At 42.5% G+C, this 20,384-nt stretch overlaps 1 long non-coding RNA gene across 2 annotated transcripts in view; it reads left to right on the forward strand.

The window, feature by feature from the left end:
- LOC125456605 (uncharacterized) overlaps positions 1-20,384 on the forward strand; it is a 42,161-nt gene that overhangs the window by 9,005 nt on the left and 12,772 nt on the right. The window contains exons 2-3 of one of the 2 annotated variants that reach the window (XR_007248478.2): positions 4,651-4,916; positions 13,988-14,110. This is a non-coding gene — a long non-coding RNA (uncharacterized LOC125456605). Of the gene's footprint in view, positions 1-4,650; positions 4,917-13,987; positions 14,111-20,384 lie in introns of those variants that run through there. The other variant, XR_007248477.2, reaches the window with a different exon arrangement.

Genomic DNA, 20,384 nt, shown 5'->3' on the forward strand with positions numbered 1-20,384 from the left:
ATCCGCACTCACTTGTTCATGGCAACAGGCAAAATGCTAAAATTACTACTTTTAAGCTCCTGCTTCTTAATCTCTTTCCTAACTCTTCAAAATCTGCCTACGAAGCCTCAATCCCTTTTTTATTAATGTCATTGGTACCGGTATAAACCATAACCTCTAACTGTTCACCCTCCTACTCCAGAATTTTCTGTAGTCACTTAGTATACCCTTCAACTTATTGTTTTACTGAAGGCAAAGGTCAGAACATGGAGCAGAAGATGCCAATCAGAGTAGGGCTCGGGCACAGCCCTTATGCACTTTATTTTTCACTCTTAAGCTGTTGGAAGTGAAGTTATCAAATTATATAACACACGTTGTCCTGAAAATTGAGGATAAGACTTAGGAGCTCTGATGGACAGCCAAATTTTCCCTAAATTTTATACAGCTTGCTCTGTTAACAGTGTTGAATGCCTCAGTACAGGATAAAGTATAAGGTAAAGAGATAGATATATTATCCACACTTCTCTTGAAGCTGGTGGATGGAAAGAATCATGCCGACAGTAGATCAGCTGGCATAAAAACTACCCTTGTGCTTCTATGTACACTCGGTATGTGAGAAGATGGAGTTTTCAAAGTATAACCTTAGTAAAGGATGTTCCAATATGCTTTTATTCATTCATTCATTCATTCAAGAATTGTGAGTCAGCATTTATTGCCCATTCAAAGTTGCTCTAGAGATGTTGATGCTGAGCTGTCTTCATGAACCAAGTGGGTGTGTGTGACATAGGTGCACCCACAGAACTGTTGGGGAGTTCCAAAATTTTAACCCAGCAGTAGTGAAGGAATGGCAATATATTTTCAAGTCAGGATGGTCAGTTGGCTTGGAGGGAATCTTGGAGGTGGTGGTGTTCCTATGTATTTGTACCTCCCTTTCCCTCTAGACCACAGTGTTCATCACTCTCTAAGGAGCTGTGGTGAATTTCTGCATTGAATCTTGTAGATGGACATTGCTGCTGCAGTGATAGCAAGAACTGCCGATGCTGGAGCTGAATTCAATGCAGTGTGGAGCTGGAGGAACATAACAGGTCAGGCAGCATCAGATGAGCAAGAAAGTCAACGTTTCAGGTCGGGACCTTCATCAGGACTGTGGAGGGGGTAAAAAGCTGGGAAATAAATAGACCGAGGAGGAGTGGGGCCGGGAGAAGATAGGTGAGGTGGTGATAGGTACATGCAGGCAGGAGTACTGGGGATTGGTTAGTAGCAAGGGTGCGATGGATAGGCGGGGAAGAAGATAGGTTGCATCAGGTCAAGGAGGCAAGGATGAGAGGGAGGGTTGGACAAGGAATGAGGCTGGGGGTGAAGAAATTTTGAAACTAGTGAATCCTATATTGAGGCCATCAGGCTGTAGGTTCCCGAGGTGGAATATGAGGTGTTGCTCCTCCAGTTTGCATGTGATGCCGTTGTGGTGCTGGAGGAGGCCCAGGATGGACATTTCACCAAGGGAGTGGTAGGGTGAGTTAAAATGGTTGGCGACCAGAAGGTGGTGTTGATTACAGAGCACAGATACTCTGTAAATCAGTCACCAAGCTTGTGCTTGGTCTCAACCGATGTACAGGAGGCTACATTGGGAGCAACGGATACAGTAGACCAGGTTGGAGGATGTACAGGATGTCCCTGTCAAATATAGAAAGTTTGTCTTGGGCCTTGGATGGACGTGTGAGGGGAGGTGTAGGGGCAGGTGTAGCAGCTCCTCTGGTTGCAGAGAAAGGTGCTGGGTGCAGTGGGATTGGTGGAGAGTGTGGAGCATGAGGGAGTTGCAGAGTGAGTGGTCCTTACAAAAGGCAGATAGGGGTGGGAGGGAGATATCTCTATTGGTGGGGGTCAGATTGCAGGTGATGGAAATGGCGGAGGATTATACACTGCATGTGAAGGTTAGTGGGGTGATGTGTGAGAACGAGAGGGACTCTGTCCTTATTTTTGTTGAGGGGAGGGACTTTGAGGGCAGTAGTGTGGGAAATGCAAGAAATGTGGTTGAGGGCATTTTGATCACCAGAAGGGGGACTTGAAGTTATGTTGTAGTTGTTGAAGGTGTGGACCTGAAATCCAACTCCACCACCAAAGAGATATTTCCCTCCCCACACCTTTCCTCCTTCCATACAGATTACTCACTCCATGACTCCCTCATCCACTCCACACTCCCCACCAACCCCACCACACCTGGCACCTTCCCCTGCAACCAGTGGAGCTGCTACACCAGCTCCTACACCTCTCCTCTCACCTCCATCCAAGGCCCAAGACAAACTTTCTATATACACCAAGGGTTCACCTGTACATCCTCCAACCTGGTCTACTGTATCCATTGCACCCGACATGGAGTCCTCTACATCGATGAGACCAAGCGCAGACTCAGCGACCAATTCATGAAATCTCTGTGCTCTGTACGCTGTAACCAACGACACCTTTGGTTAGCTAATCATTTCAACACTCCTTGAGTGACATTTCCATCCTGGGCCTCCTCCAGTGCCACACAGCAGGCCAAGCAGCATCATAGGAGCACAAAAGCTGACGCTTCGGGCCTAGACCCTTCATCAGAAAAGGGGGAGGGAAGAGGGTTCTGAAATAAACAGGGGGAGAGGAAGGGAGGCGGATCGAAGATGGATAGAGGAGAAGATAGGTGGAGAGGAGACAGACAAGTTAAAGGGGCGGGGATGGAGCCTGTAGAGGTGAGTGTAGGTGGGGAGGTAGGAAGGAGATAGGTCAGTCCGGGGAGGACGGACAGGTCAAGGGGCGGGATGAGGTTAGTAGGTAGAGAATGGAGGTGCGGCTTGATGTGGGAGGAGGGGAGAGGTGAGAGGAAGAACAGGTTAGGGGAGGAGCTGGGCTGGTTTTGGGCTGCAGTGGGGGGAAGGGAGATTTTGAAGCTTGTGAAATCCACATTGATACCATTGGGCTGCAGGGTTCCCAAGCAGAATATGAGTTGCTGTTCCTGCAACTTTCGGGTGGCATCGTTGTGACACTGCAGGAGGCCCAGGATGGACATGTCGTCTAAGGAATGGGAGGGGGAGTTGAAATGGTTCACGACTGGGAGGTGCAGTTGTTTATTGCAAACCGAGCGTAGGTGTTCTGCAAAGCAGTCCCCAAGACTCTGCTTGGTTTCCCCGATGTAGAGGAGGCCACAATGGGTACAGCGAATGCAGTATAGGCAGACTTGCTGAAAGTTTTAAGATGATCTACCCTTCTAAGGTATTTTGAGGTAAGCTAGGTCAAAATTCTGGAACCCCCATCCCAGCAGCATTGCAAATATCTGTACACCCCAAGGTCTGCAAAAGTCTAGAAGGCAGTTCATGACCACCTTCTGGGGGACAATTAACAATGGTCAATGAATGCTGCACCAGTCAGTCATGTCCACACTCCATGAAGGAATTGTTTTTAAAAATTCAGGTCTAAAGTGGTTACTTGAGGTTGAGTTATGAGATTGCATGATACACACTGGGTAATAATCTGATTGACTAACCATTACCCCTTAGGATAGCTTGGTGCCCTGTGTTTAGAATTAAGCTTGTGTGGTAAGAAAATGGCTTGGGCCCTATTTACAAGATTGGCCTTATTGGTAATCTTGAAGCTAGAGGAATCCAATTTGTATACGGATCAGTGAAAAGTAGGCTTGTGGTAGACTGTAATGGAGAATGCATTAGTAAATTTATCAACTAGCACATCAAGGAAAGGAAGCCATCAGATTGCGCCAAGTCAAGGGTGAATTTGAGCATGCAGCAGAGAAAGTAATTCTTACAACACTGCAGATTCAAGCATACTTTGCACTTGTTTGTATGTTAAAGTTTAATTTGACTTGCATGGTTGATGCTACCTGCAAAACTTTGTGAAACTTGACTTAATTTTGTGAATTAATGTGTTGAAGAATAACTTACTCCTTTGCTATAAGTAAATACCATGATGGTTGGATGCTTCTAGAACATAGAGAACATAGGACACTACAGCACAGTACAGGTCCTGCGGCCCACGATGTTGTCTGAACTTTTACCCTAATCGTAAGATCTACCTAACCTTCACCCCTACCTTATACTATCATCCATATGCCTATCTAATAGCCACTTAAATACCCTTAATGAGGCCGACACCACTCCCCTCACCAGCAATGCATGCCACACCCCAACCAGTCTCTGAGTAAAGAACATCCCTCTGACTTCTCCCCTATATCTACCTCCACTCACTTTAAAACTGTGCCCCCTCGTAATAGCTACCTCCACCCTAGGAAAAAAGCCTCTGGCTGTCCACTCTATCAATACCTCTGATCATTTTGTATATCTCTATCAAGTTACCCCTCATCCTTTGTTGTTCTAAAGGGAAAAACCCTAGCTCACCCAACCTTTCCTCGTAAGACCTTCCCTCCATTCCAGGCAGCATCCTGGTAAGTCTCCTCTGCACCTTTTCCCACACTTCCACATCCTTCCTTGCAGCTACGAGTCAGCACTTAACTGCTAAATGTGGTTTCTGTGCTGCACTATACAGCAAACTTTGTGGGCCCCAAACCACGATCATTGAGGAAATAAAGTAAGTAAATGTAGTAAGTTATAACTAAATTATAATTACAAGAAATACTTTTAATTCTTAAGGTGTCTGATTTATAACTTACTTTTAAATTGTGTTCTGAAGGTAGTGCATTCAGTTTCAGAATGGACAACATTAAATCAACACTATTAAAAACTGTTGAAGAACTGACAGATGACGAGTACACCAAACTTCAATTTTTGCTGGGAGAAACCCCCGGGAAAAAAAAACTCCAAGAGGAAAGCTACAAAACAAGTCAAAGTGGAGCTTGTACAAACACTAATTAGTTACCATTGGCAATCAGGCAGCCAAAGTTCTGACAAAGGAATTGTTGAATATACCTCACAAGGATTTTCTTCCAATCAAAGTTGGTGAGTATTATTTATCAGATAATGTGATGTGGAGCTGAGGTTGTGGATCCAGTTCCTTCAACAATATTCCTTTCTGTAATTGACTGGAAAAGCCAGAGGCTCCCTAATCAGATGCCAAGACTTCTGGCCATGATTAATCCCTGCCTTCTGATCCAGAGAACATCAGTGCAAGGTATAGGCCCGTTCCAGGCATTTGTTCCTTCTGGAAGTGTCCAGTGAAGATGCTCACTGTTTTTGGGAAGACCTGTCAAAGGTCAGCTTGGAGATACTCAGTGACTTGATGCTGTGTTTTAACTGATAGAGCTGACTGGTACCCTTGAAGGTTATGTTTCTGCTGCTGGATGAGCTAGCTATCGAATCCCACAGGAAGTTGGGGAGTGGAGAGGGGGTTAATGTCTGCCAATTGAGGAAATGACTCTCATGTTAAAAAAAAACTCATCCTTACCTCTTTAAAACAGGCACCCCTGTCTCACTCCTCCAAGTCAACTGTTTAAATCATTGCTGGCCGATGTGGCACACGCTAATCAGTTCTGCATGCTGTGACAAAGGTTCATGATAATTTAGGATCTTAGGTTCTATAGAGGAGAAATGTTGTATAACTTTAATTTTGATTTGTATTTCTACATTGTGTGTGTTAAGAAGGGCAGATATAGTTTCTGGTTGATATTAGGTTTGTTCTAAGTGGTGCCAGATGTCTGAATTCTATTGACATATGTATTTTAGTGAAAGGTTACAGCTTGATGTAGAGTTTGAGGTGAACAGTTCAGCATATTAGAAATAATGGTAGAAGAGAAATGTTTTTGTAGCCTAGCGATAGGTATCCAGTATCACGGAAAGACAGAACCATTCAGAAGGTCAGGAAATGATGTAGGCACAGTCAGATTGAAAAGGTGCTGATAGTTAGGCATTTTCCAAAGGTCAGCTGTGTAAAAAGCCCTGAGTGGCTTGAGAAAACATCTGTACACACACAACTGGCTGAAGCTGAGGGTTTAGAAAACCTAAGTGTTAGTTCTATAAGTGTTTAGACATAAGTAAGAAAGCTTCAGAAACCAGTTACAGCCATGTCAACAGCTAAGATCATAACAATGATTCTAGGCCAAACAGTTCTCTGCTTTGGATCAGGTGACTGATAGACATGGAATCCCTACAGTGTGGAAACAGGCCCTTTGGCTCAATAAGTCCACACCAACCCTCAGACCCAACCAGACCCATCCCCACATAACCCACCTAATCTGCACACCCCTGAACCCTATGGGCAATTTAGCATGGCCAATCCAACTAAACTACACATCTTTGGACTGTGGGAGGAAACTAGAGCATCTGGAGGAAACCCACGCAATCGCGAGGAGAATGTGCAAACTACTCACAGATAGTGGCCCGAGGGTGGAATCAAACCCAAGTCCGTGGCGCTGTGAGGCAGCAGTGCTAACCACTGAACCACCAATATCATCCTGACTAGTAAGGTGATCAGAGTCTGGTACATAGCAGATGGCAGAGAAATGGGCCATGCGTTATCATAGAAGGCATCACAGTACACAAAGTGGAGCGATGTTTGGCTCACAAACAAAACTATTGAGACACTAACCTCACTTCTCATTCTAGTGAGGCATCAAAGAGATTAAACATCCCCAACTGAATTGAGCCCTGTTAAGAAAGAAAAATGCTCATTGGTTTGCCAAACACTCATAAAACGTCTTTGGAAACTAGCACCCAAACTTGAGCTATCTCTCAATACTCTCCTCCAAGCCATTCTGTTTGGAGCAGAACGGATTCCTGTGCAGGCTGCTCCTACACATTCTCTACTTCTTTCCTAGTTTGGGGGTCATTTTTAAAGATTATTATTCATTCAGAAGGTGAAGGCATCATTGGTTAGGGAAGTAATTATTGCTCATCCCTAACGTATCCTAGAGAAGGCAATGATAAAATGTGTCTTGGCCCACTGCCATTCTTGGGGTGAAGGAACATCCACGGTGCAGCTGGGAAGGGATTTCCACAACGTTGACCCAACAACATTGAAGGAATGGTGACATAGCTCCAAATTGGGTGGTGTGGACTGGAGGGGAACTTGCAAGTAGTGGTGTTCCCATGTATTTGCTGCCTGTGGCCTTCTATAGAACGTGTATCATGGATTTGAAAAGTGCTGTCAAGGGAGCCTTGATGATTTACCACATTGCATCTTGTAAGATGGTGCACACAACTGCCACTTTCACGTCAAGTTACCATGTCAAGATGGTGGGTGTCCCCGATGCAGCCTGTTTAACATGATGACCATCACTGGAAATGTAGCATGAGACAAACTCATGGACTAAAAGTAGATAATTTCCCTGGCTCTGATGACTTGTACTGTAGGATCCTAAAACGTGTAGCTATAGAGATATTAGATGCAGTGGTTGTAATTTTCCAAAACATTCTTGGATTCATAGTCACAGAGATATACAGCTCCGAAATAAACTCTTTAGTCCAACTCGTCCATGCTAACCAGATATCCTAAATAAATCTAGTCCCATTTGCAAGCATTTGGCCCATGTCCCTCTAAACCATTCTTATTCATATACACATCCAGATGCCTTTTAAATGTTGTAATCATACCAGCCTCCAACACATCCTCTGGCACCTCATTCCATACACGCACCACTCTGTGTGAGCAAGTTGCCCCTTTATATCTTCCCCTCTCACCTTAAACCTATGCTGTCTAGTTTTGGGCTCCCTCCTGCTGGGGAAGGATCTTTCTCTTTACCCTATCCATGCTGAGCATGTTTTTATAAACCATTGTAAGGGGTCACCACTCAAATTCTGATGCTCCAGGGAAAATGACCCCAGCCTATTCAGCCTTTCTCTATAACTCAAACTCGCCAACCCCAGCAACATCCTCATAAATCTTTTCTAAACCTTTTCTAGTTTCGCAACATCCTTCCTATAAGAGGAAGACTGGAATTACATGCAGTACTCCAAAAGTGGCTGAGCCAATGTGCTGTAAAGCTACAATATGACCTCCCAATTCCTATACTTAATGCACTGACCAGTAAAGGCAAGTGTACCATACCAGCCTTCTTCACTATCCTATCTACCAGTGATGCTACTTTCAAGGAACTAAGAACCCGCACTCCAAGGTCTCTTTGTTCGGCAACACTCCCAGGGACCTAACCATTAAGTGTACAAGTCCTGCCTTGATTTGCCTTTCCAAATTTGCAGCACCTCAAATTTATCTAAATTAAACTCCATCTGCCACCCTTCGGCCCATTGGCCTACTGATCAAGATCCCATAATCCTCTGAGGTAATCTTCTTCTTCTGTCCTACTAACCATATCTCCCGCGTTCACATCCAGATTATTTATATAAATGATGAAAAGCAACGAACTCAGCGCCAATCCTGTGGCAACTGCTGGTCACAGGCCTCCAGTCTGTAAAGCAACCCTCCACCATCACCCTGTCTTCTACCTTTGAGCCAATTCTGTATCCAAATAGCTAGTTCTCCCTCTATTCCATGTGATCTAACCTTGCTAACCAGTCTACCATGTGGAACTCTATTGAATGCCTCACTGAAGTCCATATAGGTCACATCCACTGCTCACTCCTCATTGTTACTTCTTCAAAAAAGTCAATCAAGTTAGCAAGACACAATTTTCCACACACAAAGCCATGTTGACTATCCCTAATCAGTCCTTGCCTTTCCAAATAATACTTGTAAATCCTCTCCCTCAGGATTCCTTCCAACAACTTGCCCAACACTGATGTCAGGCTCACAAATTTCCTGAGCTACGTGATGAAGAAGAGGCATTTTGTGTCTTTTTGACCACCCCATCTATGTGGGATATCCAGGATAAGTTGTCAGTTACCATCAGTCTGGGGAACTTGACACTGTTCTGTTGATGTAGATGGGGGCATAATCTCCTCCCTTCTTTCTAGAGTCAATGATCAGTTCTTTAGTTCTATCCTTCTTGAAAAGTATCACATTGATAGTTTTCCAATTCTCTTTTACTTCTCCAGGGGATGCCGGAAGACTGGGGGTTGGCTAACGTTGTGTCACGATTTAAGAAAGGTGGAAAGGAAGAGCCAGGGAACTAGTTTCGCAACATCCTTCCTATAAAGTTGTCATAGGATAAGAGTCTTATCTATAGGATAAGAAGGTAGTATATTGGTGTGAATAGAGAATTAGAGAATGGGCAGGAAACAGCAAATGGAGACAATGGGTTCTTTTTCAGGTTGGCAACCTGGCACTACAACTGCTTACCATATATATTAGTAACTTGGAGGAAGCAAGCAAATATACTTTAGCCAAATTTGCAGATGACCCAAAAATAGGATGAAAGGCAGGGGATAGAAACAGAGAGATATTGATAAGTAAGTGGGCGTACCTAGGAAAGCATAGGAGGTTTACAGTTATCAATCCAGGCCTGTGCTGTCTTGGTGAGGATGGGTGCAGCAGAGGTGAGGGCAGATCTCTCTCAAGAGGGTGATATTGAAGCCTGGGATCTTTTTATTCCATGTTTCCACTCCGACACTGTCTCTATTGTCATGTCATAGTCATACAGCAAGCAAACAGATCCTTTAGTCTAACTCATCTGTGCCAGTGCATTGAATCTTTCTAACCACTAGAACAGTTGGCATCTCTGTAACATCCTGCTCTCCCTAAAATCCCTCCTTATGAGCGAAACCTACTCCAATGCTGACTACCCTCCCAATCTTTGCAAATAGCTCCAATCTTAATAACATGCCCAAACTCAGTATTGTCCTCCTTCAGTTACTACAGTAATCCTTATATCTGTCATCTTGTCCAGTACCTACAGTCCACCCTGTCTCTGTAACATCCACCAGCTGCTACCAACCTTCCCATCTGTACACCATCTTCCAGCCGCTAAAGCACCTGATATCACTGTAACCTTCTCCAATTCCTGTAACACTCCTGCCTCCCGTTCTACAGCACTTCATGACCTCTGTAACCATTGACCATTCCTACAGACCTCCCTATCTGTACAAACTTCTCCAGTCTCTATTGCCTTTCCTGCCTGTGTAAACTGCTCCAATCTCCACAGCCCTCCCTTTGTACAGCATTCTGAAGTCACTTTAACCCTCCCCATGTCTGTAACCTCATCCAACCTCTACAATCCTGTCTATCGCTGTGACCTTCTCCCATCACTGCAGTGCTCCCTAATTCTACCTCCTCCAGCCATCACCAGCCTTCCTAATTCTGTAACCTCCCGAAGCCACTAAAACCATGCATGGATCTGTAACATCCTCTTGATTGTTGTATCCAACTCCAGTTCCTGTAGCTGTTTCTATCTCTAACCTCCTTCAATTCAAAGAACAGTGCTAACCCTGTCACCTCATCCAGGTTCCCCACACAATATGCAAGGTACTGACTGGACCCAACGTGCCTGCTCTCTCAAAACCCAAATCTCCATGTCCAACATTAGTCATGTTTGGATAATATTTATAGATCTAATTTATTCAAGGAATTTGGAAAATGATGGTGAGGTCAGTATTCATTTGACCATTCCCACGTTTCCCTTGAGAAAGTGTTGGTGTTGGTGAATTGTCTTTTTGAATTGTTACCAAAGCTATAGGAAGTTTTACTATGCGATCAGGGAAGATCTTAAAACAGTGACACTGAATGAACAGCAAAATATTTCCACATCAGGGTGGTGAATGTTTTGGAACAGAACTTGAATGTGATGTCGTTCCTATGTATCTCCTGCCCTTGCCTTCTTGATTGCAGTGAGTTCAAATGGTGCTGCAGAAAGGAGATTTGGTGAGTTTCTGCAAGGCACCTTGTGGACGGTACTTATTGTTGCTACTGAGCATCAGTGGGTGAGACATGAATCCAGCAAAGGGTTAGATGCAGAATAACTCTCACTTTTCACTGCCCACATCATCACCCCAGGACAAAGATAGTACGGATTTCCATACAGAATAAAGTTATGCTTACATTAGGTCTTTTCAAATTTCCAGGCAATGTTCAGCATAGTGTTAGATATTGATTAAATCACCCACCACAATCTCCCATAAATCACTGAAAGGCAGCTACAACAGTTAAATACAGAGTAAATATCCCACTCCACCAACCCTTTTCAAATTCCCAGGCTATGTTCAGTATAGGGTTTGTAGGACCGTTCCCCCAATCTGGGACAAAGACTCAGAGGTCAGGCAGGATTCAGGCAAGTGGAAGATGTTTATTCAAGCAAAAACTGGTTGATGCAGGGAGAGGTCCAAAAGATCTTTCCCCGAATCTTGCCTTGATGTGAGAAAGCAATTTTTCCCTTACTCTGTGGCTCAGATCAGAAGAGAGATCAATGGCACATTCAATTTTACAAAGAAATACGTTTTCATACACGTGTGCCATTAATGAAGTACAATATGGACACTGTCCTTCCCCCTTAATCCATGCACCCAATCCTGTAGGACACCTAATCAATAATAGGCATTCCTGTGGACAGCCCCAGGTTCCCATGATTTTATGGTGTTAACCAAATATTGTAATCTCTAGGCCTTGGAGTCTTTCTATGCATCCTATTCATTAAAATTCCAAACGTTTACTGACTATACTCCTTCAGGTCTATCTCTAAGGACAGCTTGAATTCTGTTACTCATTGTATTCTTGCATTGTATTTTATCAAATCTGTTCCTCCTTTCATATTTCTCACTCTCTCAATTATATGATGTAAAAATACAAAAGTCACTTAATTTTAATTAATTGGGGAGGCAACAGCCTAGTGCTCCTAAGATGTTTCTTGGCCTGCTGTGTTCATCCAGTTCTACGCTTTGTTATCTCAGTTCTCCAGCATCTGCAGTTCCTATTATCTCTGTTGAAAAAACCTGTCTGGTTCACCAATGTCCTTTAAGGAAGGAAGTTCATCCTTACCTGGCCCAGCCTACGTATGACTCCAGACCCACAGTAATGTGGTTGACTCTTTACTGTCCTCTGGGCAATCAGGGATGGGTAATAGACGCTGCCTAGCCAGCCTCGCTGTCATCCCGCGAATGTATAAAGAAAAAAATGTGGGCACAAAGTTGGAGCTGGAGTAAAATGTGGGCAAATGTGAAGTTGTTCACTTTGTAAGAGAGACCAAAAGAACAGAGTTTAAGTGGAGAAAAATTGCAAAAAGCTGCAACACAGAGACTTGTGGGTGCTTGTGCATGAAACGCAGTAAGATAGCGAACAGGAGCAGCAGGGAATCAGGAAGGCTCATGGAATGTTCGCCTTTGTTTCAATGGGGTTGAATTATAACAGTAGGGAAGTCTTACTACAGCTGGACAAGGTGCTGATGAGACTATATTTGGAACACTGTGAGCAGTTTTGGTCCACTTTTTAAATAATAAGTATTCTTTAATTGGAGGCAATTCAGAGAAGTTTTGCTAGCTTGATCCCCATTGTGGAAGGACTATCTTCACAAGCATAGGTTAAACAAATTGGGACCCGACTCACGAGGTTAGAAGAATGAAAGGTGATCTCATTGAAATGGGAATCTTAAGAGGCTGACAGAGTAAATGCTGAGTGGATGTTTCCCCTCATGGGAGAGCCCTTGGACCGGAGGGAATAGTAACAAAGAACTGCAGATGCTATAAATCAGGACAAAAACAGAAGTTGCCTGAAAAGCTCAGTGGGTTTGGCAGCATCTATGAAGAAAAATCAGAGTTAACGTTTCATGCCTGGTGACCCTTCCTCAGAACTGATGGAAGCTAGGAAGATGTCTGTTTATATGCTGAAGATAGGGAAGGGGATGGTGTAAGGAGTAAATTACACACTACCAATTGTTAGTCACTAATAGTCCCCATTATCAACTAATCACCCTCCCAGCCAGATCGTTATCAACTCCTTTGTCTATCCAACTGCACTTTTCTCTCTTTGGGCTCTATCCCCACCTATCAATTAGTCATTACCCATCTCCCTCCCTATCTTCAGCACATAAACTGCCATTTTCCTAGCTACCTTTAGTTCTGAGGAAGAGTCACCGGACCCAAAACGTTAACTCTGATTTTTCTTCACAGATGCTGCCAAACCTGCTGAACTTTTCCAGCAACTTCTGTTTTTGTGCCAGAAAGAATTATCTGAGAATAAAGCATGCCAATTTAAGACTGAGATGAGGTGGAATTTCTTCTGACATTTGTGAGTCCTTAGAATTCTTTGCCACAGGGAGCTGTGAGGCTAGAGTCGTGTATATTTAAGTCTGAGAGATAAATGCTAGATTTCTTGGAAAATTGAGGATTATAGGGAAAAGGCAGGAATGTAGATATGAGTAATATTGGATCAGCCATGATCCTACAGAATGTCAGAGCAAGGTGAAGGGGCTTAAGGGCTACTCCTTTCCCATTTTTTTGGAGATAGACTGATCCTTTCTTCACTGTAGATTTGATGTAGAGGTGTCAGTGTTGGATTAGGGTGGACAAGGTCAGAAGCCATGCGACATCTGACAAAAGCTTGTGATTTCAAATAAACCTGTTGGACTATAACATGGCATTGCATGACTTCTGACATTGTAGATTTGGCCTGGAGAATTCCACACAGGACACTCCCATATAAAAAGTAGGATCTGAAGTCATGCATTTGACCTTTTGCATTAGTTCTGTTTTTCAGTAAGACTATAGCAGATGTTGGAGCTCAAATTCACCTTCCTGCATTATTCCCATATCTCTTTATTTCCTTAGTGCCTTCAGTGCCATTATTTTCCTAATACTGCTATTTTACTCATGTTAATTTTTGCTCAGTCCCTGTCCTTAACTCATTGGAACATCTGGTTTGTTGACTTATTCCTCAATTGTAAATACTGAGTAAAGGTAATTATTCAGTTTAACTTTCACTTTCATTGAAAATTTCACTGTCAGTTTCTAAGAGAGCAAGATTAACCCTTGTGTGAATTTCTAATGTAGTTTTAACTGCTTTAAATGCTTGACCTTCTTAATGGACCTGACTTTCTGTGCTAAAGGGTGCAACAGGCAGGAGGGAGTGTGCAAACACACAATTGGCACTAAAACAATAGGTATTAATATAACGTGTGAAATGAGCTACTCCTGTTTCTGTGTTCAAATAGTTTCAATTTTATCATTGAATAGAGGTAACAGATTTTGTATTACAGGTCCAGTAAAACGCAAAAATGGACAAATCAACCAAATTACAGCAAATGCAAAGTACAAAGAAATAAAAAATTGAATCAACAGCAAAAGTGCCATTCAAAGGTACCAAAGTATCTCGGGGCACTCTGGCCATATTACAGCAAAAGCAAAGTGCAAAGGAACAAAAAAATTCAATGGTAAAGGTAGCATTTACATTTTTAAAACATCAATATTAATACTGTTTATCACATTGTTTCCTCTTAAATTCATCTGTACTATTCACTTTAACAACTCCTGAAGAAGCTGATTATTTCTTTTTGTCATCTGTTTCTACTATGCATTCATCAGAACAATTTACAAGAAATATCCAAGCAAAAGGATGCAAACATTAGCCTGTATAAGGACAGTGCTTATGGATTGATATGTCAACTCTGATAGAGGTGTTGCTATGGAGAATGCAGCAGCTGGATGACTGACAGTTATCTGTCAGGCCTTACTTAGATTTGAAACAAGGCAGATTGACCCTGACTCTCATTGATCGAGTCACTCTCCTGAGAAATGCATCAGCAAGAGGCTGTCACCTATCTTGTTTTGTCTTTCCCTGCAGCCATTCAATTATTTTGTTTTCAGAAAATCATCATATTTCCTTTTAAAAGCCATAGTTGAATCTGCATCTACCACAGTCTCAGGCAGTGCATTCCAGAAAGTAACCACTTGCTATGTTTTTAAAAAAATATTTTCCTCCTGTTGCCTTCGGTTCTTTTGGCGTTCACCTTAGATTGTTTCATGGTCTTTCCCCTATTGTGAACAGACCCTATGTGATTTTGTACATTCTACCAGATTTCATCTCACCCTTCTCTAAAAAACAACCTCAGCTGCTCCCATCTAGCCATATGACTGAGCCCCCCACCCTGTGCTGGAATCATTCTCATGAATCCTTTCTGCAATGTCTCATGCCCTCTCATACTTTTAAGTATGGAGCCAGGAAATGTACACAGTAGTCCAGTTTGGGCTGAACCGGTTTTATAAATGTTCACCATAAACTCATTGCTTTTGTACTCAATGGCTCTATTTATAACATCAAGATTTCTTATGCTTTTCAATCTTTTAACTTGCCCTTTAACCACTGTGGTTCCTCCGCTCTTGCATCCCATTTTTAGAATTGAATCTTTTACATTATATTACCACTTCTTATTCTCATTATCAAAATATATAATTCCCTATTCCTCTGTATTCTTTAATTTGCTTTGTCTGCAACTATTTGCCTCTGGCTTGTCTGTGTCATCAGTGAGGCCTATCACTTTCCTCCTCTCAATTCATATGATTTCCGGGTCTTTTCCATCTGCAGATTTGGAGAGCTGTAATCTACAATAGTCTGTGTGATCTTACCAGGATTCTAAGTAAATTTAACAGAATTGTTAGGTAGGAAAGTTTTATATATTTAAGGTTCTTGCAAAGATTTGTAGCTTGGGTTGTGGGTGAGGTTGTTGGTTTGCTCGCCGAGCTGGCTTGTTCTCATTCAGACATTTCGTCACCATGCCAAATAACATCATCAGTCCGGCCACCAATGAAGCGATTGTTGTTCCACTCTGCTTGGTTTTGATATGATCCGCCCTGTTAAGTTAGGTTGTGTCATTTCCAGTTCTGTTCGGCATGGGTTTGTATATGGAGTCTAATTCAACATGTTTGTTGATTGCATTACACGGTGAAAACCAGGCCTCTAGGAGTTCCTGTGCATGTCAGTGATTGACTAGAGCTAAGACGGTCATGTTGTCCCAGTTTAAAATGTCAGCCTTCGTTGTCCAAGTGCACTGAGATGTGGGAAAGTTTGTCGTGTAGTTTTGCTGCTATCCTCATAGTGTGCCGTCGGACGATGAAGGCCATCAATTTAACTGGGATGGCATGGCCATCTTAGCTCAAGCCAATCATATACACGCACAAGAATTCCTAAAGGCCTGGTTTTCATACTGTAATGTAATCAACAAACGTTGAATTAGACCCCATATACAAACCCATGCAAACAGAACCAGAAATGACACAACCCAACTTAAGAGAGTGGATCAAGTAAATACCAAGCAGAGTAGAACAACAATCGCTTCATCGGAGGCCGCACTGATGATGTTACCTTGCATGGTGATGAAACATCTGTACGATAACCAGCCAGCAAGCAAGCCAACAACCTCAGGTAAGTTATATTTCCCTGGAAAGGAGCCCCAATCCTTTGTTGCTTGTAATGACCTTATTAAGCTCCACACTAGTGGTAGTTTTCTGTGTATCCTCATATCCAGACCCTCTTCATGCAAAGCATGTGTGGTGTCCTTAACACTTCTTAAAAGCCATACATCTCATTTATTTATCTTGAAGTTTATTTACCAACGTATGCATATTATTCAAGTTTATTAATGTCTTCCAATATTTTGACAATTCTCCTCTGTATTAACTACACCATCCAACTTCTCCAGAATCTCACCTAAGTTGTTGACATTCCATGACTGAGATAGTGAGTGTCAACGCACTATTAGACTGTGCTGATCTTATAGTCAGTACTTGACTTCACTTGATGAGGAGCAAGAATCCTGATGATTTTTATCTGCTTATCCCAGAAGGTCAGTTGTAGCAACTTTGCTTGAGATCAGCAAACTTCAGAAAAGCACAATCTTCTGCTTTCTGTGGCTTAATGTTACATTTAGTTGTGTTTTTAGGCAATAAGCTGCTAGAATTTACTCTAAGTCACATTAACATTTTAACAGGGGAGCTGATGGAAGAGGTGTAATCTGTTTAAAGGATATTATATTAACAGTTTTAAAAAGATGTGTTTGAATGGTGCGCTGATGTTTTGTTTTGCGTAAATGCACCAATCAATGAATTACATTTTACACTGAAATTTGCACCTCAGATCATAACTTTAAAGGAACTGAAAGCACTGCAATTAACTGAAAATGATAGTCGGAAAGATCTGATTGTCAGAGGGAAGATTATTGAAAAGTTCACCCATAATTACATAAGTCGTCAAAAAAAGAAAATGAAGGTTTTCCATGCAACAATAGCAGATGATACCAACACCATCTAAGTGAAAGTGTATAACAGAGAACAGGAGGAATTTTGTAAAGGTGCCAATGTTCAGATCGCCAGTTTTATATTTTCAAATGAGGTGACGAAGGTAACAAAAATCTCACAAGTCAGCAGACTGGAAAAAGATGCAAAATGTTAGAAGATGTACCAGTCCACAGTCTGAGAGAAATCAAACAAAAGCCTGTAGGAACGTTTGTAAATGGATGTTTCAAGATCATGAAGGTATGTTTCAGTAAGCAGCCCTCTTCCAAATGTACAGTAGTTTGGAAGCTTTGTACATTTCATTATTTTACTGAGTAGTATGTGAGAGCGTCCCATCTTGCTCTCAAATATCCCAGGTTTGATTTGCCATTTAGCTTAGGTTTGAGTTATCAAATTTTTGGAGGTATTCAGGCTGAATTTGGGGACATGCGTACCATCACACTCAAGATATTTGTTACTTCTAAGCAAAATGTTATTTAAACACATTTAACAATTTATGATGAAGAGAAAAAGAAACGTGAGGAAAATTCTAAGGATGTTGGAAACTTGAAAGACAAATTCTAGAAACACTGAAGATCTGTGGAGGAGGAAACTGAATGTGTATTCTGAGCTGTCACCATTCAATTTATTGTGTTTGTTCCACTTTTTGAAATAGCCATCCAATTAATTTCACCCCCTTAGTTGTTTTTAAACAAAATTCTGCCAAGTTTCCCCTTTTTAAGTATTTATCCAATTCCCTTTTTTAAAGTTTCTGTTGAGTTTCCACCAACCTTTCAGGTAGTTGTTACAGATCACAACAACTTATTGTCAGATTGTTTACCTCCTGTCATATCTGGTTAGAAACGTGGAACAAGAGTGCCGCACTATTCAATGTGAGGCTGGATGAACACAGCAGGCCAAGCAGCATCTCAGGAGCACAAAAGCTGACGTTTCGGGCCTAGACCCTTCATCAGAGAGGGGGATGGGGGGAGGGAACTGGAATAAATAGGGAGAGAGGGGGAGGCGGACCGAAGATGGAGAGTAAAGAAGATAGGTGGAGAGAGTGTAGGTGGGGAGGTAGGGAGGGGATAGGTCAGTCCAGGAAAGACGGACAGGTCAAGGAGGTGGGATGAGGTTAGTAGGTAGCTGGGGGTGCAGCTTGGGGTGGGAGGAAGGGATGGGTGAGAGGAAGAACCGGTTAGGGAGGCAGAGACAGGTTGGACTGGTTTTGGGATGCAGTGGGTGGGGGGGAAGAGCTGGGCTGGTTGTGTGGTGCAGTGGGGGGAGGGGATGAACTGGGCTGGTTTAGGGATGCAGTAGGGGAAGGGGAGATTTTGAAACTGGTGAAGTCCACATTGATACCATATAGCTGCAGGGTTCCCAGGCGGAATATGAGTTGCTGTTCCTGCAACCTTCGGGTGGCATCATTGTGGCAGTGCAGGAGGCCCATGATGGACATGTCATCAAGAGAATGGGAGGGGGAGTGGAAATGGTTTGCGACTGGGAGGTGCAGTTGTTTGTTGCGAACTGAGCGGAGGTGTTCTGCAAAGCGGTCCCCAAGCCTCCGCTTGGTTTCCCCAATGTAGAGGAAGCTGCACCGGGTACAGTGGATGCAGTATACCACATTGGCAGATGTGCAGGTGAACCTCTGCTTAATGTGGAATGTCATCTTGGGGCCTGGGATGGGGGTGAGGGAGGAGGTGTGGGGACAAGTGGGGACAACTCTCTCCACCTATCTTCTTTACTCTCCATCTTCGGTCCGCCTCCCCCTCTCTCCCTATTTATTCCAGTTCCCTCCCCCCATCCCCCTCTCTGATGAAGGGTCTAGGCCCGAAACGTCAGCTTTTGTGCTCCTGAGATGCTGCTTGGCCTGCTGTGTTCATCCAGCCTCATATTTTATTATCTTGGAATCTCCAGCATCTGCAGTTCCCATTATCTCTGCCGCACTATTCAGTAAGCTCATGGCTGATCTGATTTTAACCTCCAACTCTAATTTCCTGCATATCCCCAGTAATCTATTATCTCCTTGGTCATCAAGAATCTAAATACCTCTGACTTAAAAATATTTAAAGATTCTGCATTCCCTGCCCTTTTGCAGCAAGGGAATCCAAAGATTCTGAACCCTTTGAAAGGATAAAAAGTTTCCTCATCTCTGTATTAAGGTGCCCCCTTACTTTTATGCTGTGACTTCTAGTTCTCCCTCAACAAGAAGAAATATCCTTTCCAAATCTACCCAATCAAATTCCTTAAGGATCTTGTATATTTCAATTAAGTCATCTTGGATTCTTCCAAACTCCAGTGTTGTTTGATAATTACCATAGATCTGCATCCTCTAATTAGTTAATCCATTGTCATTGGAATCACTTTCTTCCTATACTCTATTAAAAACCTTAATTATTTTGAGCACCTTTATTAAACCTCTTTTCTCCTTCCACGAGCTCTGTTTTAAGGCAAGTACCCCTGATTCCATAATCTCTCCACATATCTGAAAAGCATTCTCTTGCATCCTTTCTTCATGCGGTTTCCAAAACTGGGCACAAAATTTCAACTGAGGCTTAACCATCCTTATACAGATTTAGCACAGTGTGTTGCTTTTATAATCTGCTTCCATCTATAAAACCAAGAACCCTTTTGACAGATATCTCCATTTCTCCTATCACTTTCTTTGAAACACATTCCTGCAACATTTAAAATTCCATAATTTGCCATCAGTCACATATCTGCCCTTTTCCCCAATCCTTGTGTTCTTTTGAGATAAGTTGCCATCATTCTAACGGTTTGCTACTTTCCCAAGTTTCACTTTACATGAAAACTTTGAAATTATACATTCGTGTGAAACATTAGTATCCTGTCCTAAGGTGAATATCGTTTGTACATATCAAAAATAGGAGTGGGGCAGTAGAGGACACTTGTTTTCAGTCTCAAAAACCGTTGATTGCTAGTAATCTGCATCATCACTAATTGCATATCAACACAGCCTCTACTCCTCTAATTCCATGGTCTTCACTATTATTGACAAGTCAGTTAATTGGCACTTCATCAAATGGCTTTTGGAAAGTCTATATACACAGCATCACCCTTCTCTGTTACTTAATCAAGTTAGCCAAATAGAACTTGCTTTGAAAACAATCTGTGCTGGCTTTCAACAATTAACCCATTTATTTTCAAGTAATGCTTAATTTAACCACAGGTTATTGTCTCTAAAATGTTTCCACCAGTAATGTTAGGCTGACTGGCCTACGTTACTGGGATTAATCCACTGCCTTTTCTTCTGAACAGAGGTGTGCCATTTACAATCCTTCCACTTTCTGGAACTACCCCCATTTCCAAACATGATTGGATTGGGAGCCTCCACAATTTCAACCCTCAACTTCACTCAGCAACTTT

Source organism: Stegostoma tigrinum, chromosome 8 (genome assembly GCF_030684315.1).
Source record: "Stegostoma tigrinum isolate sSteTig4 chromosome 8, sSteTig4.hap1, whole genome shotgun sequence".
In the NCBI taxonomy this organism is placed as follows: Eukaryota; Metazoa; Chordata; class Chondrichthyes; order Orectolobiformes; family Stegostomatidae; genus Stegostoma; species Stegostoma tigrinum.